The following is a 16,026-nucleotide window of genomic DNA, read 5'->3' on the forward strand; positions in this document are numbered from 1 at the left end:
ACATCTTATGTTGGTTAATCATGTCTTTGAACATACCAACGAAACCATTATAAGGCCTCGCCTTCCAAGTTCATGACCACGCACCTCACTTTGTGCTCTAAACCTACGTTATGACTTATGAAATATTGTCTAACTTTGTAAACCCAATTCAATGGATCTTTGCCAAAAAAGATTGGAAATTGCACTTTGGCAGACTTCGACATGGTTTGAGCATACTCATGACATTCATTTTGCATGTGCATATATATGAGGGTAATCTGGTGTATGATGTGCACCATAAGGTGCAGAGACTCATCTCATCAAATGCCCTATATGGTTGAGCATTGAGCTCAAAATCATGCTCTCCAAAATGCATGCTAGGCTGCCTACCCTTGTTGTGCTGGTCATTCCCATCATAGTCTATTTCTGCATGTGCGGGCACACCATGCACTTAGGTGTTGTGCGTGTGCACGCCTTGCTAAAAGTTACCATGCACAAAGCTGCCTTGCGCGTAGGCACATGGCATGTAGGTGCCCTGCAGAAAACCACCCTGCGCACCAATGTCTTATGCAGGTGCATGCGGTGCATAAGTGCCTGGTGGAAAACATCCCTGCGCCTAGCTTCCTTGCGCAGACGTGCACGATGCATAGGTGCCTTGCACTTGCGCACCTTGTGTATGTGTTGCATGAAGGCGCGCGTGCATCACAAGTGCCTTGCACATAGGCGCTGCGTGCATGCATGCTATGTGTCATGCATGTGTGCGTATTGTGTGTGTGGTGCATGCATGTATGTCCTCTACTGTGGTGCGCTTTGTAACACTTTCATTCCTATGTGCGCACCCAATGCAAACACACTTGTAGCTTGTTCTTGCATAGGTAGCTTGCCTCTAGCCTTCAATTCACTCAACAACTGTGCAAAATGTTGTTGTACTTCCGTTAGCTGCGTCTCTATGCCGCCCATTTATCCATCAACGACATTCACTTTTTTCTCAAGCAAACTGATACAGACTGAAGCACATTCTAGGTTATCTTCAAACCTTTGTTGCTGCTGTTTCAAGGTTTCGTCCTTCATCGGAGTAGTCTTCGACGACATGCTTGCTTTAATACAACTTGTTACTCTTCCTTGACAAGCACTTCCCAAGATCTCATGCCGTTGGCTAAATTATAAGCGTGCTTAGGCATAGACTCTCAAGTAGCAAGCTGACACACACAGGTGCGACTTGCTGCTGCTGTAGGTGTGTTGAGCACGCAAGCACAATATACAGGTATGCTTCGGTCTGGCGCACACATGCGTAAATCACTGCAATGCAGCGCACACAGGTGTGCATGATGGAGAAATGCTCATGCAAGCGCTTGGAAGAAACACGATGCACATAACAGATGTTGCGCACATGCAGGTGCGTAGTAGCGATGCAACTGTTTGCTACACTAGCAGGTGTGCAATGTCAGACACAAGCAACTGCTATCCGAGTTGTGCAGCAGGGTGAAGGCATGTGATCAGGTGTAAGAAGCTCAATTGTCGATTGCCTAATCTGACTCACGTTCAATCTGCACAAGAGATGCATGACATGTGCTAATCAAATCGTTAAGAGCAAACTGAACATCGATCAAAGTAATTGCACTCATCTGATTGCTATAAGTAGACGATCAAGAGCATTGAGCTCTTAGATACGTCGAGGCTGAGATCAAATGTGTGCTCTGCTCGCTTTGTCCTCAACCCGCAATTGCTAGATTCGTAGGAAGAGGCAACAACCAGAATATGGTTAATCTATTTGGTAAGATGATTGAAGCAAGGTTTTAAAACTCGCCGAGTCAACTTGGTGACTCGTCTGACTCGGCTCGGCTCGACCCTCCAACGAGTCAATCCGGCAAGGTAAACTCGCTTTGCAAAAACTCGACCTTGACTCAGTCTGACTCGAGCGAGTTTTGGGTACTTTTTTATTTTTTCATTTCTCAAAGGCTATGGACAATTTTTTCATATGTAAGTGTTCATTTTTCAAAGAACAAATAGCATAATAACAATAGGCTTACCAACTTAACCATGTTTTTTTTTTCCTTCTGGGATTTAAATGGACATCAGAAGAATATATAGATACTTCCAACAACTCCAAATCTATAATGTTAGCTTGCTGACATACATCATTTCATTCTATACTGTCTGAAAGTAGATGAAACCCAACCAAAAGAAAAGGACCAGTAAGGTATCAAGATGTTAAAGACATCTGAGCATAATGAAACTCACACAGAGCTTACATAAGAATGACCTACTACGCAAAATTTTTGTTAGGTTAACAACCAACCAGAAGATGTATATTGCAATGTAGCACAAATTCTCTCACTTAAAAAAAGGTAACTTCGATTCTCTCATTTAAAAAAGTAACTGCTGCAACTAAATGGGCTTGCAATAGAACATGAATAAGATCCTAGAAAGCTTAAGGACCATAATAACCATTATGAGATGAATTATAGTTAAGAACATAAAAATCCAACATTTGACAAATAAGACTACAAAATGAGATTGAACGTTTAGTTGTGAGATATCTTTTATCATATTATGCCAAATATAGTTTGCTAAGCCTTCACATAGAAGTATCACCATATGATATGCAGAGTCCATGAAAAAAGCCAAAGAATTACTAATAAATTCTTGAAGAAATACACTGGTAGAGCCCTATATGCTGCACCAAAACATTCAAAAAACAAAGATTTACCAATAATAGGTCCGATGTCAAAACATGAAAAGCAGAACCTGATTATGTAAACTATACTATACAATACAGATAAACAAGATAACTACTATGAAGAGAAGTTTGATGTAGTTATCCCACTTCTGCGGTAAATTTTATTGAAAGAGAAAAAAGAAAAATGCTTACAGGTTGGAAAGTTTGAGGAAAACTTCCACTGTTTCCAGTTGCTAAGTTATTGTATTGGGCATACTTTACAGGAAAAGCAACATGTGGCATAGGAGAGTTGAATTCTATCCCTGGCTGAGCATCCATACAAGATTATTTGTAAGAAAATTTGAAAGACTTTCCAGCTTGTGTAGTTTCTTTAGTAAATGTGAGATTTGAATTAAGAGCAGTTTTACTTGATGTCATTTTACTTATTAATCAATTAAACTAGTAATTAAGTCATTCTACAAACCTTTATATATTTAAATAACAATTTATATATTGTCTTTCTTTTAAAATCAAAAGTTAACAAAACTCAGTCCAAGTCATCGAGTTGACCCGCCGAGTCACGAGTCAATAAAGAACGAGTCGAGTCCCGAGTCACTGGGTTTTAAAACCTTGGATTGAAGTTCTTAAAGATCTAAACTAAACTAGCTAGATCGATCTAGTCTAAGTGTGCTTAAACTAAGAACTAAAGCTAAATTCTAATCTAGAGAGAAAAAAACCAAATTTCATTCCAGATTTCTCATAATGAGCAATTTCAACTGAAATACACTATTTATAGTGCTACAAGCTTAGGCTCACTCTAGAAATGGGTGACCCACACTTCAAAACCCATGGGAGATGATTTTTTGCATGAACTTGTGACCGAGCCCACCTTGGACCTCTTCAAGTTAACCGACACACATGTGGCACACATGTGCTCCTTGCGCACAAGCTGGACCTGTCACCGTGTGTGTGGGCTTCTTTTTCACTAGGATGGTAGTTGGCGCACACATGCTCTTGCTGGCTGCGTGCACTTAGTCGAATGTGTATCATTAGTGTCAAATGAGTAGATGCAATGGTTGCCATTGTGACTCATCCCCCAACACATGATCCCATATTTGGATGCATTACAACACTCTTCAGTCCTGAAAGAAAACATCCCAATGTCCCTCCAAAGGGGAAACATCCTCAAATGAGTAGATGCAATGGTTACGACCTTATAGTTGCATACATATGAGCTTTCATTCTTAGTGCCAATAACTTTGTATAATTTGGTTGAAGAGTTGTATGAAAAACTAAAGTGAACATAGACATGGTGATTACCAAAGCTGGGCAACATTGTAGCCTGGATTCCAGATAAGAAGAGAAGAGAAACTGTGATATCCGCGTGGAAGAAGACATATCAGGGTGCCATTATGCGATGCCAAGATGTTTTCCAGGCCGAAGGGGACCTTAACACTGCAAGCCTTATGGTTGATTATTGCTGTTTCTGTTGTTAGGACTTGCCAAATCTCTATCTCATTCAAGGAACCATAGAGGTTGCTGCTGAAATACATGAAACTAGTTTTTCTGCTAGACTGCTTCCTGTGGATGTCCATGAAGAGGGGCCCTGAGAACAGGCAGACCATGCTTGGCACACGCAGGTGAATTTCTTTATGGTCTTGCACAGGGGCAGCTCAAGAGAAGTTGAGATCCTAGGTGAAGCCTCCAAATGAGGCCTTAATTCTTTTTTTAATTTATATAATTTTTTTTATTTATTTATTAAAAGGGTTGCACCTTTTTTTCTTAAATTCTTAATATCCTTCATATTTTACTAATTGGGTTCACACATATATATTTTTTTAAAGCATCATAGCCTGCATGCCAGGGGGACTTCATGGCAGTGTTTAAGGATTTTTATAAAAATTCGTGCTTCCCAGGAATATCAGACCAATTTGACTGTTAGGCACTCTACTCACAATAATTACAAGGGTGCTACTTGCTCGCCTTAAGCAAGTGATTCATCAAGTAGTTGGGCCTTCACAGTTTGCTTTTATTCTAGGGAGATGACTACATGAGGGATGCCCATGTGGTGGTTCACTTGATGCATATTTAAAAAAAAGAAACTTTTTTTTACTCAAGTTGGATATTATTAGTAAGGCTTTTGATTGTATATGTTGGAGTTTTCTTATGCGAGTTTTAGGAAAGGTGAGAGTGGGACAAAGATGGGTTAAATGGGTGAATGCTATACTTGAATCCTCTTCTATTTATGGGTGTGTCAATGGCCATCAGAAGGAGCTAAGGTGCCTATATCCTCACTATTTTTTATTGTTACTATGGATATTTTGAGCAACCTTCTGCAGCAAGAAACAAAAAGTGGGTTGTACAAAGGAGTAGGCATGCCATGTATGATAGACTTTATGAATATTCTTTTTGCAGATAATGATTTAATTTTTGGGAAAGCAAATGAGCATAATATGAAATTACTGAAGTTTTGGCCTGCAATTTAACCTGGGAAAAAGTAATTTTGCTTTATTTAATGATGAAGATGATAGCTTAGAATTTTTGGCAAGAAGTGTGTTCCAGTGTGAAAAGCAAGTGTTGCCTATGAGATATCTAGGGATCCCTCTTCATTAGTGGGCCACTAAAACCAACTTATGGTCTGCAGTGGAGGATAGAATTAGGAGCAAGGCAAAATCTTGGAAGGCCAAGGTACTTTCATTCGTAGTCCAAAAGAGCATGGTAAGGCATACTCTATCTATGGTGGCCAACATTGGATGGGCATTTTCTCTATACTAGCTTTTGTTAAAGCAGATAAGACAGTCACAACACCACTATGCTGGTTTCACAAGCGGACCTTGGAATTAAGAACAATCAATGTTTTAATAATGTGCTCCTCATCAAGTGGTGGTAATTGATAGCCAATGTATAGGCACTGGTCACGAAGGTAAAAGTAAATCTGGCCTTTCGGGCTGGCCTTGACAATGAACTGAGAACACTAAATGGAAAATGGGGTCGGGTTTTTGGAAGTGGGGAAGAGTGCGTACATGAGTTTTTGGAAGGATGTCTACATTGCAAAAATCTCACTTGGGCAAAATTTCCGGATTTGTTCTATACACGTAGAGGTACGGGAGGCATGGTTGGGGATTATTGTTCGGATGCTAGGGAATGACAACTTAGATTTGGGCGCGGACACAATGAAGCCACTGTCCAATAATTGATGGTTCTGATGAGTATGCTAAATGGGGTGGCACTCACTAATAATATTGATAAAAGGTGGGTGCATGACAAAGCTGGTATGTATTCAGTTGCATCATGCCTCATGTGTAAGGTACACCTTCTACAATTTTGTTACCAAAGAAGAGCATTTGGGAGAAGAAGATACCTCCAGGGTCCTCGTTATTTGGTTGGTTGGTGTTACATGGGAAGGTTAAAACAAAATGCTACTTGTAAAGCCGAGGATTCAGATTAGTGAGCAGGTGCAATTTTTGCAGGATAAGTGTGGAGCACAGACCACCTGTTTACAGATTACAACTAGTTCAGGGGGGAGAGTGTTGTGTGTTCTCTCCGAAGACAAGTTCGTGTGTTCGGGGGTCTACAAAGGAATATTTTGGGACCCGTGATAATTCATATGCCAATGTTACCCATGATGATTTTATAATAAAATAACATATAAAAAAGATAGATATGCGTTTGACGAAAATGTCCTCCCGTAAATAGCTTTGCACATTCTTGCGAATGGAGGTCTGCCTTAGTTTTTAGTTTGTGTTACAACATATTGTCGCCTTCTCGTTCTTGCCTTGTGTTACAAAACATTCTCATGTTCGTTCCTACCTAGTGAAGATAACTATAAATCGATCGACTGGTTCGATCATTGGTGGGCATCATAGGGAGATTTGTTGGCCATCACTTTTTACAGTCTTCTCTTCTTCTTCGTTTTCATTAGGCAATATGGAAAAAAGCAATGATGCACAAACATTCCAACAATTACCATTAAGGCATCGTGAGTACCTTTCTATGTCATCATGCTATTGTTGAAGAACGAATGTCGTCGTGAGTGCCATTAAAGCGTTTTGTTATTACAGGTGGATGTTGGCTTTTCGACGATTGAAAAATTAAAGATATTTGTAAGACGCTGGGACCTGTCGACAAGAATGTTTGGTTACAAATGCGAGGAAGGGCCTCTACCCCATCCAATATCGTTTATTCACTTAGTATATGCAATGTAACCCAAATCGCTGTTGTAGTAACATACTATCGATTTGTGAGATATTGTTTTGTTTGTTGATATCGATTTGTAAGCTATTATGCTGAATTGTCGTATCGATTTGTAATATATTATGCGACATGTGTATCGGTTTATAAGATATTATGTATTTTCTAGTGTCGATTTGTAGGATATTTATAGTATAATTTTAAAACATGTGCATGCGGAATTTACATTGTTGCACGCATGGGGTGGCGATTTGTGTATTCAAATCGCTGCTTATTTAGCGATTTCTATTGAAATCGCTTTACAACGTCATAAATATAACTAAATTGCTGCCACATGAATGGCTATCATCAACACACATATACAATACATCATTTCTTTTATTAGCATGGTAAATAACCAATCGACACTACTGCTTAAATAACAAATAATTTATTATGCATAGTATAAGCAAATAACAAATCGTTGTTGCTTTTATACTATGATTCATTCAATCGATGTGGAATAGTTTCCACCAAAAATATATTGACCCCAATCCTCCATCGACATTCCTAGAAGGGCCGTGCATTTGTCCCTTGTGTTATAGTTTGAATCCCGTGCTAGGACAACACTTCTATGGCACTTAAGACCCGTAATCTGTCGGCACATTTTCTAAAGTCATGGTGATCTCAAAATGATCAAACTGAAATGTGTTCGTCTTATGATTCCACTTATTGACCAGATGGGTCATGGTGTTCCACCACTTTCAAAATAATGATAGTCTAGAAGGCCGCCGAAGTGCATATTTCATAATCGGTCCTTCTGATATTCACTCAGCTGTCCATACCACGATAGAACTACATGCGACTAACACTGCCCTTTGAGCTTTTCACCTGATGCCCTACTTCTCTTCTAACTTCCCTGTAATACAAAATAACATATTATTTGTATCAAATCATAATTAATCCTATTTGTACTTCTACATGTCGTTGTACACAATAATCACTATATATAATAATCATTGTACACTCGCTATCACTGTAATCGTATACACAATAAGTGATATCAAAGTAATCGCTATACGTACTAATCGTTATATATAACTCAAGGTAATCACTATACATAATAATTGCTATCACAATAATCATTATACATAGTAATCACTATCACAGTAATTACTATACATAGTAATCGCTATCAAGTAATTGCTATACATAATAATACCTATCACAGTAAATCATTACGTCAGCGCTATACATACTAATCGTTATACATAGGTCACAATAATCGTTGTGCATAGTAATCATTATCACAGTAATCGCTATACATAGTAATCACTATTAGAGTAATCGCTATACATAATAATACTTATCATAGTAAATCGTGACAGACATGATCAATTTATATACCTTGGTCACACTTTTCTCCTCTTCATCCCCTCTCTCCCTCCTCTACCTTTCCTATTGCTTCATCATTCACTCCCCCTCCTCCCTCCTCTGCCTTTCTAATTCCCCATTCATTATCTCCTCCTCCTCTACCTTTCTTGTTGCTTTTTCGCTCCACCGCCTCCCTCCTCTGTTTTTTTACTTCTTCCTTCCTTCACTCATTCATCTCCCTCCTCTACTTTTCTATTGCTTCATTCCTTTCCCTTTCTTTCTTTTCCTCGTCCTCTTTCTCCTTCCTTTGTCTTTTCTTCTCTTTCTCGTCCTCCTTCTTCCTTTCCCTTTCCTTCTCTTCCTCATCCTAATGCTTCTTCCTTTGCTTTTCCTCTTCCATCATCACCATTTGCCTTTCCTTCTCTTCCTCCTTCTCCTTCTTTAATTGACTTTCCTTCTCTTCCTCCTCCTTATTCTTCCTTTGCCTTTCCCTCTCCTCCTCCTCCTTTTTTTTCAATTGCCTTTCCTTCTCTTCCTCCTCCTTATTCTTCCTTTGCCTTTCTCTCTCCTTTTTCATTTGCCTTTTCTTTCCTTGCTTTTCATTCTCCTCATCCTTCTTCCTTTGCTTTTCCTTCTCTTCATCATCCTTCATCTTCTTCTTCATCTTTAGTTCTTCCTCATCTTTATTTCTTTGCATTTCATCTTCACCATATGATGAATCAGGCTTCACATTATACAATTTCAATGCTTTGTCTATTTCTTTATCATTCTCAATCTTCATTATATTTTGGTACGTTTCATAACACTCATATATATCGGGCTGGCGGATCACTTCTCCAATAGTCATCTCCTCAAACGAGGGGGGGGGGGGCTTTCTTGTCTTACAAATTTTAGTCATTGCTAACCTACACAACACATAAATTTAACCGCATCATTATATGTTACAACTGCCTCCCCAAGTATATATTATTACAAATTATCACATTCGTTACATAATCACCAACATTATAAATCGTCATAATATTTGGCTTCATAAGTAAACATCGTTGTAAGATTTAACAAACTTAAGTACAAATCGAGGTAACTTCATAAATACACATCATTACTGCATCAAACGTATAAATTGTTGTTGCTTCGAACGTACAAATCGCTACTGATTTAAATGTATAAATCGTTCATGCTTCAAAGGTATAAATCATTGTAGAAATCACACCCTTCATAATTACATATCATTGTAATGTTTGAGCTTCATAAGTAAACATCATTGTATGATTTAGCAAACTTAAGTACAAATCGTGGTAACTTCATAAATCATAAATACACATCGCTACTACTTCATACGTATAAATCATTGTTGCATCAAACATACAAATCGCTACTGCATTAAATATATAAATCATTGTTGCATCACTATAAGAAAAATGCTAATTAGCGAAAAAAATTTATGACAGAAATAATCTGTCACAAATTTGCGACGGAGTGGCTAGAGAAAACTAGTCATCCATAAAATTGAAATTAGTTACGAAATTAGCGATGAAAAAATTTCATCTTAAAATCCGTCGCTACTTAGCGACGGAAAAATCTAGTCTCAAAATTTGTCACAAATTAGTGACAAAAAAATTCTTTCATGAATCTGTCACAAATTAGCGAGGGATATCGCTATGGCAATTTTCTGTCTCTAATCCATCACTAAGTAGCGACGGATTATGCGACAAAAAATTGCCATAACGAATTCGTCGCTAATTTGTGATATAAAAAAGGCCCATTTAGGGCACGATCTCCCCCCCCCCCCCCCCCCACCACACACACACACACACACGGTGACCGCTGCGAAGGACTGATGGACGCTCCCCACGCCGAAGTTTCACCTCTGTTTGGGTGCTGAGAGGACGGACGACCGACCGGAATCCTCGGCCGACCTCTGGTTTTCTCTTTAGATTGCAATCCATCGCCTACCACACCTTCCACCGGTAACACAAGTATGTCTCTCTCTCTCTTTTAAGTGCTTCCGGAAGGTAACATGTGTTGCAAGGTGAGGGGTCTCCTTTCTCTGCTGCGTGTGCTGCTGAAAGAGGGCAGAAACTGTCTTTTCCAGCGGCACTCTCCCTTTTTCTGCCGCATGTGTTGCTGAAAGAGGGCAACTGCACTCTTTTCCAGCTGCACTCTCCCTCTCTTTGCACCGTGGTAGTATAGATTATGTCTATTTTTCAGTAGATCATACAATCCTTCAAATTCATATAGTCATTTTAATTTTTCCATTCATTTTAGCATAGCTAGTAGTATAGATCTGTTAATGGAGATATGAAAGTTGATGTCTGTGAATATTTTTGCATGTTCCTTTTGTTTTCTCTGAAATGACAGTTGCATGTTGTAGCTTCTTGCGCATGCTTTGATTCATAAGATGACATGGATGGTTAGTAGATGAAAATTTCTCTCTCTCTCTTTTGCACGTTGAATTGGGTGTTTGACTTCTCCCATGTTTGAGAGAGAAACGTATGGGCAGGACATCGTTCCCATCAAACACACCTATGTAACATTGGAACCTTTCTCTTTATTTGGAATTTGAAGGAACTAGGATGGTATTAATCAACGTCTGAGGCATCCAGCAGGGTCGTGAAAATTCAATGTAGGTCCGAAAATTCAAGCCACAAGTTCATAAACCAGTGCAGGTGTGGTTGCTGCACTGTTGCACCCGTAGTGGATGCTAGTGCAGGTGTGGTTGCTGCTCCAACTCACCAAATTCAATCAACTCACCAAGTGCACTGTAGTTTATGTTTTATGCTTTTGCTATGTAAAATTTTGTTTTGCTTTTGACATTTTAAAATGTTGTATTTGTGCTCATGTGTCATGGGTTGCTGGATCATCAAGAGAGAGCATAAGGAGTGAATAGAAAATTTTCACTTATAATGTACAACTTTTAGTAGGAACACACATCTGATTGGTCCAATGTATTAGACAGAAGAAGATATCATGTTTTTACTGGTTAATTTTTTGAATCCTGCTTTTCATATTTATACTTTATAGTTTAAATTGTTATTTCAAATCTCCTTGATATAGTATAGTTTTGACTTGCACATATCAAAAAAGTTTTTACATTTTGTAATCAAGTGGAAGTAATGCAATGCTACATTGCATTCGTAATTTGTGCAATATTATGGTGTTTGTCATGCAACTGGAACTCCTTTACTATTTTTTCATACTTTGGGTGATTGCTTCCTTGATTATAATTAAGTCTTTTCTTTTGTTTTAGAATTTGAAAGACTTCTCTCAAGTCATTGGCTCCCTTGAGCTTGAAAAGTTTAAGCATGTGTATGCAGTAGGTATGCAACTTCACCTACAAGCTCGTCTTTTCATTCATCTGTGACATGTCATCGAAGGTTCTCGACCATGTACTCAGCGAACTTCAAAGAGCCCTGTGCCTTCTAAGAAATTTGTAGGACTTCTTTTGGGGTTAGGGGACTGCTAATAGAAATGCATTTAGCTTGGCAATGAACTCTTGACTTTCTTCAAAGGTTTTAAGTCTCATTCTTAAAAGTTGCCACAGTGATTCTTGAAAATATAAAAGTTTTCTATGCAAGAGAAATTTTCACTTAAGTGCCAAAACAAGTCACTATATAATATTTTAAAAATACGCTTCATGCATGTTTGTGAATTTTTTTAATACATGCTACGCTTTTGAGAGAATGACACCAAATGTCCTCCATTTTCTTCAGAAATTTTTTGTTTTAATCTCAAATTGGTGATTTCAAGCCCAACATTATGACACATCATTAACAGCATATAGAAGCATTTCATTTGCTAAAAATTATGTTGGGCATTTCATTTGTTATAAATCTGATTTCAAGCTCTTGTTTGGATAATTTCTAACAAATGAAATGCCCAACAAATGCTGATTTCAAGCCCAACATTATGACACATCATTAACAACATAATCAAACATATCTAGCCCTTCTTTAAGTGTCAAGGAGCTCTGCTTCAACAAGTCAATGCTCTTGGACAATTTCTTTTCATCCTTACTTTTCCCATCTACAAGTCAATATATCAATTAGATAGCAAATGCAAATTTAAGATTGAAATGCTTATATGCATTGCATATAGTTTATTTTAATATATTTTGTTGATCAATACTAACATTTCAGTTTTCTCATAAGATGCTGAAGATGATCAACATAGAGGAGCTGATGGAGGCATGGATGAAGGGGCAGATCGAGACTATGAGTTGGAGGATGCTTCAAATCTTGGTGAGGAGTAGCTTGATCATGTGTTAAATTTGTTTCATATGTCGTTTGAAATGAAACCTTTTGTATATATTCTTTGTTAAAACCATTTCACTTATAACTTGTTTGGTTAAATTTGTTTTGCCTATTTTGTATACATTTTTTTAGCCATAAATTTTGAAACCGCTCAACAAAGGCTGCACAAAACCGAGCAAAGATGCCCGATGCCCATCTACACACAAGTGGTTCTAGGACTTTTGGGAGCCACCATAAAAACATGGTAACTCATTAATATATATATATATATATAGTCAAATTTATAAGTATTTATGTATACTTTCTAATTAATTTTTTTTTATCATTTAACCTTGCAGGAAGCCAAAAAAGGAAGCTTTGTGCCTTACAAGGATGTGTTTGTTAAAACACATAAACGTAAGAGTACAGAAGAGTTCATATCAAAAAAGGTGAGAGCGACAACACTATGTATTTATTGTATTAATAAATATTATAATATACAAGTTACCATGAATTACATTATCATAAATATTATAATTCTTAATTATTAATTTATACTGTAATCATTACTTTGTAGGAGTCATACGAGCAACAGATGCTAGAGCGATATGGCGATGACTCCACTCAACATCCGACTTTTGATCATACAACATAGGTGATTGCAAATAGTGAATTAAAAAAAGGTCGTGTGTTTGAGTTTGAGAGTAATATGAATACCACACCAGTCGTTGCCTACTGCAGCCAGGGCTCTCAGAGTTCTCCTGTCAGCATCAACTCCTAGCGTCCAATTGACCCTGCTATTTCTTGGGATGATATTCGTGAGCTTCTTCAGGATACAATGCGTGACTTTTTACATGAAGCCATTCTCAACCTTGTCCATAATGAGTTGTGCAACTTTTTTCAGGACAGAAGAACTTCGTCTGCCTTCAACATGAGCTTTGATGCCCGTCAGATACGTATAACATTTATTTCAATACATATCTAAAGTTTCATGTAATTAATTTCATATTATTAGATTTCAATACGTATACGCATGATTGAATATATATATGCGTGATTGAATCACTATGAAATTTTATTGATAGCATTAGAACACATGTATACATGATTGAATGTACTATAAATTTTTTTTGACAGCCTTAGAACACATATATGCATGATTGAACCACTATAATTTTTTTGACAGCATTAGAACACATATATAAATAATTGAATCAATATGAAATTTTGTTGGCAACCTTAGAACACATATATGCATGATTGAATCACTATGAATTTTTTTGACAACCTTAGAACACATATAAGCATGATTTCGTCACTATGAATTTTTTTTGACAACTTTAGAACACATATATGCATGATTGAATCACTACAATTTCTTTTGATAGCATTAGAACATATATATACATGATTGAATCAATATAAATTTTTTTTGATAACCTTAGAATACATATAAGCATGATTGAATCACTATGAAGTTTTTTTGACAACCTTAGAACACATATAAGCATGATTTCATCACTATAAATCTTATTTGACAACCTTAGAACACATATATGCATGATTGGATCACTATAATTTTTTTTTGACAGTATTAAAATACATATATGCATGATTGAATCACTATACAATTTTTTTGACAGCCTTAAAACACATATATAAATGATTGAATCAATATAACATTTTGTTGACAACGTTAGAACACATATATGCATGATTGAATCACTATGAATTTTTTTGACAGCCTTAGAACACATATATAAATGATTGAATCAGTATGAAATTTTGTTGACAACCTTAGAACATATATATGCATGATTGAATCACTATAAAATGTTTTGACACCTTTAGAACACATATATGCATGATTGAATCACTATACAATTTTTATGACAGCCTTAGAACACATATATGCATGATTGAATCACCATGAATTTTATTTGACTGACTTATAACACATATATGCATGTTTGAATCACTACGAAAGTTTTTTGACAACCTTAGAACACATATAAGCATGATTTCATCACTATGAAATTTTTTTGACAACCTTAGAACACATATATGCATGATTAAATCACTATAAAAAAATTTTAACAACATTAAAACAAATATATGCATGATTGAATCACTATGATATTTTTTTGACAACCTTAGAACACATGTATGCATGATTGAATCACTATGCAATGTTTTTGACAACTTTACAACACATATATGCATGATCGAATCACTATGAACTTTTATTGACAACCTTAGAACACATATATGCATGATTGAATCACTATGAAATTTATTTGACAACCTTAAAAAATATATATGTATGCTTGAATCACTATAACATTTTTTTGACAACCTTATAATACATATCTGCATAATTGATTTACTATGAATTTTTTTGTAAGCCTTAGAACAAATATATAAATGATTGAATCAGTATAATTTTTTTTTGACAGCCTTAGAATACATATATGCATGATTAAATCACTATAATTTTTTTTGACAACCTTAGAACACATATATGCATGATTGAATCACTATGAATTTTTTTTGACTGCCTTATAATACATATATGCATGATTGAATCACTATGCAAGTTTTTTGACAACCTTAGAACTCATATAAACATGATTTCACCACTATAAATTTTTTCGACAACCTCTGAATTCTGTTAATGTCCTTCACTTTATTGCTAGTCTATGTATTATTCAACTATGTTACTTTGATAGCCTTAGATTAGGCGCATTTCATATAATTTATTTTATTATATTTTGTTTATCAATACTAACATTTTGGTTCTCTTGTAAGATGTTAGAGATGATCAGCGTAGAGGAGCTGATGGAAGGACAGATCAAGACAATAAAGAGGATGATGCTCTAAATCTTGGCAAGGATTAGCTTCATGTATTGAATTTGTTTCACATGTACTTGTTCTTTGAAACAAAACTCTTTATATATGTTTACTTGTAACTAATTAGAACTTGACAAGGATTATACTGGGTTGTTAAATTTGTTTCACTTATAACTTGTGTTAAATTTGTTTCACCTATTTTGTATATGTATTTTTTATGTGTATTTTATTTTTTATACACAAGATTTTTTTTCTTGATATTTATATTTCAAACAAAATTGTTTTAGTTTTTTTTAATTTTATAATAGATTAGCGACATATATTATCCATCGTTAATATTCAACGATGGATTTTTTGAAAAAATTTAGTCGCAAAATGGCAATGGTATTTGGTGATGAATAATATCCATCGCCAATTTAGCGACAGATTAGGGACGAATATTTATCTGTCTCAAAAACTGAAACAATCGATATTTTGCGACAGAATATAATCCATCACAAAACCATCGCTAAATGGGCGACAAATACATATTCATCATTAAATTTTAGCGACGGATATGTATTTGTCGTAAAACCAAATAAGTGTTTATTTAGTGACGGGTCATGATATTCGTTAATCCATTGTGAATTAGCGACAGATCAATTCTGTCACTAATTAGCGACCAAGAAATTGCGACGGACGCTATCTATCGCTAAGTCGTTGCCAATTCATCGTTGAACAGTTCAACGACGAATTTGCGATGAATAGTGTCTGTCGTTAATC

Source organism: Nuphar pumila, chromosome 4 (genome assembly GCF_984573655.1).
Source record: "Nuphar pumila chromosome 4, dmNupPumi1.hap1.1, whole genome shotgun sequence".
Lineage (NCBI taxonomy): Eukaryota > Viridiplantae > Streptophyta > Magnoliopsida > Nymphaeales > Nymphaeaceae > Nuphar > Nuphar pumila.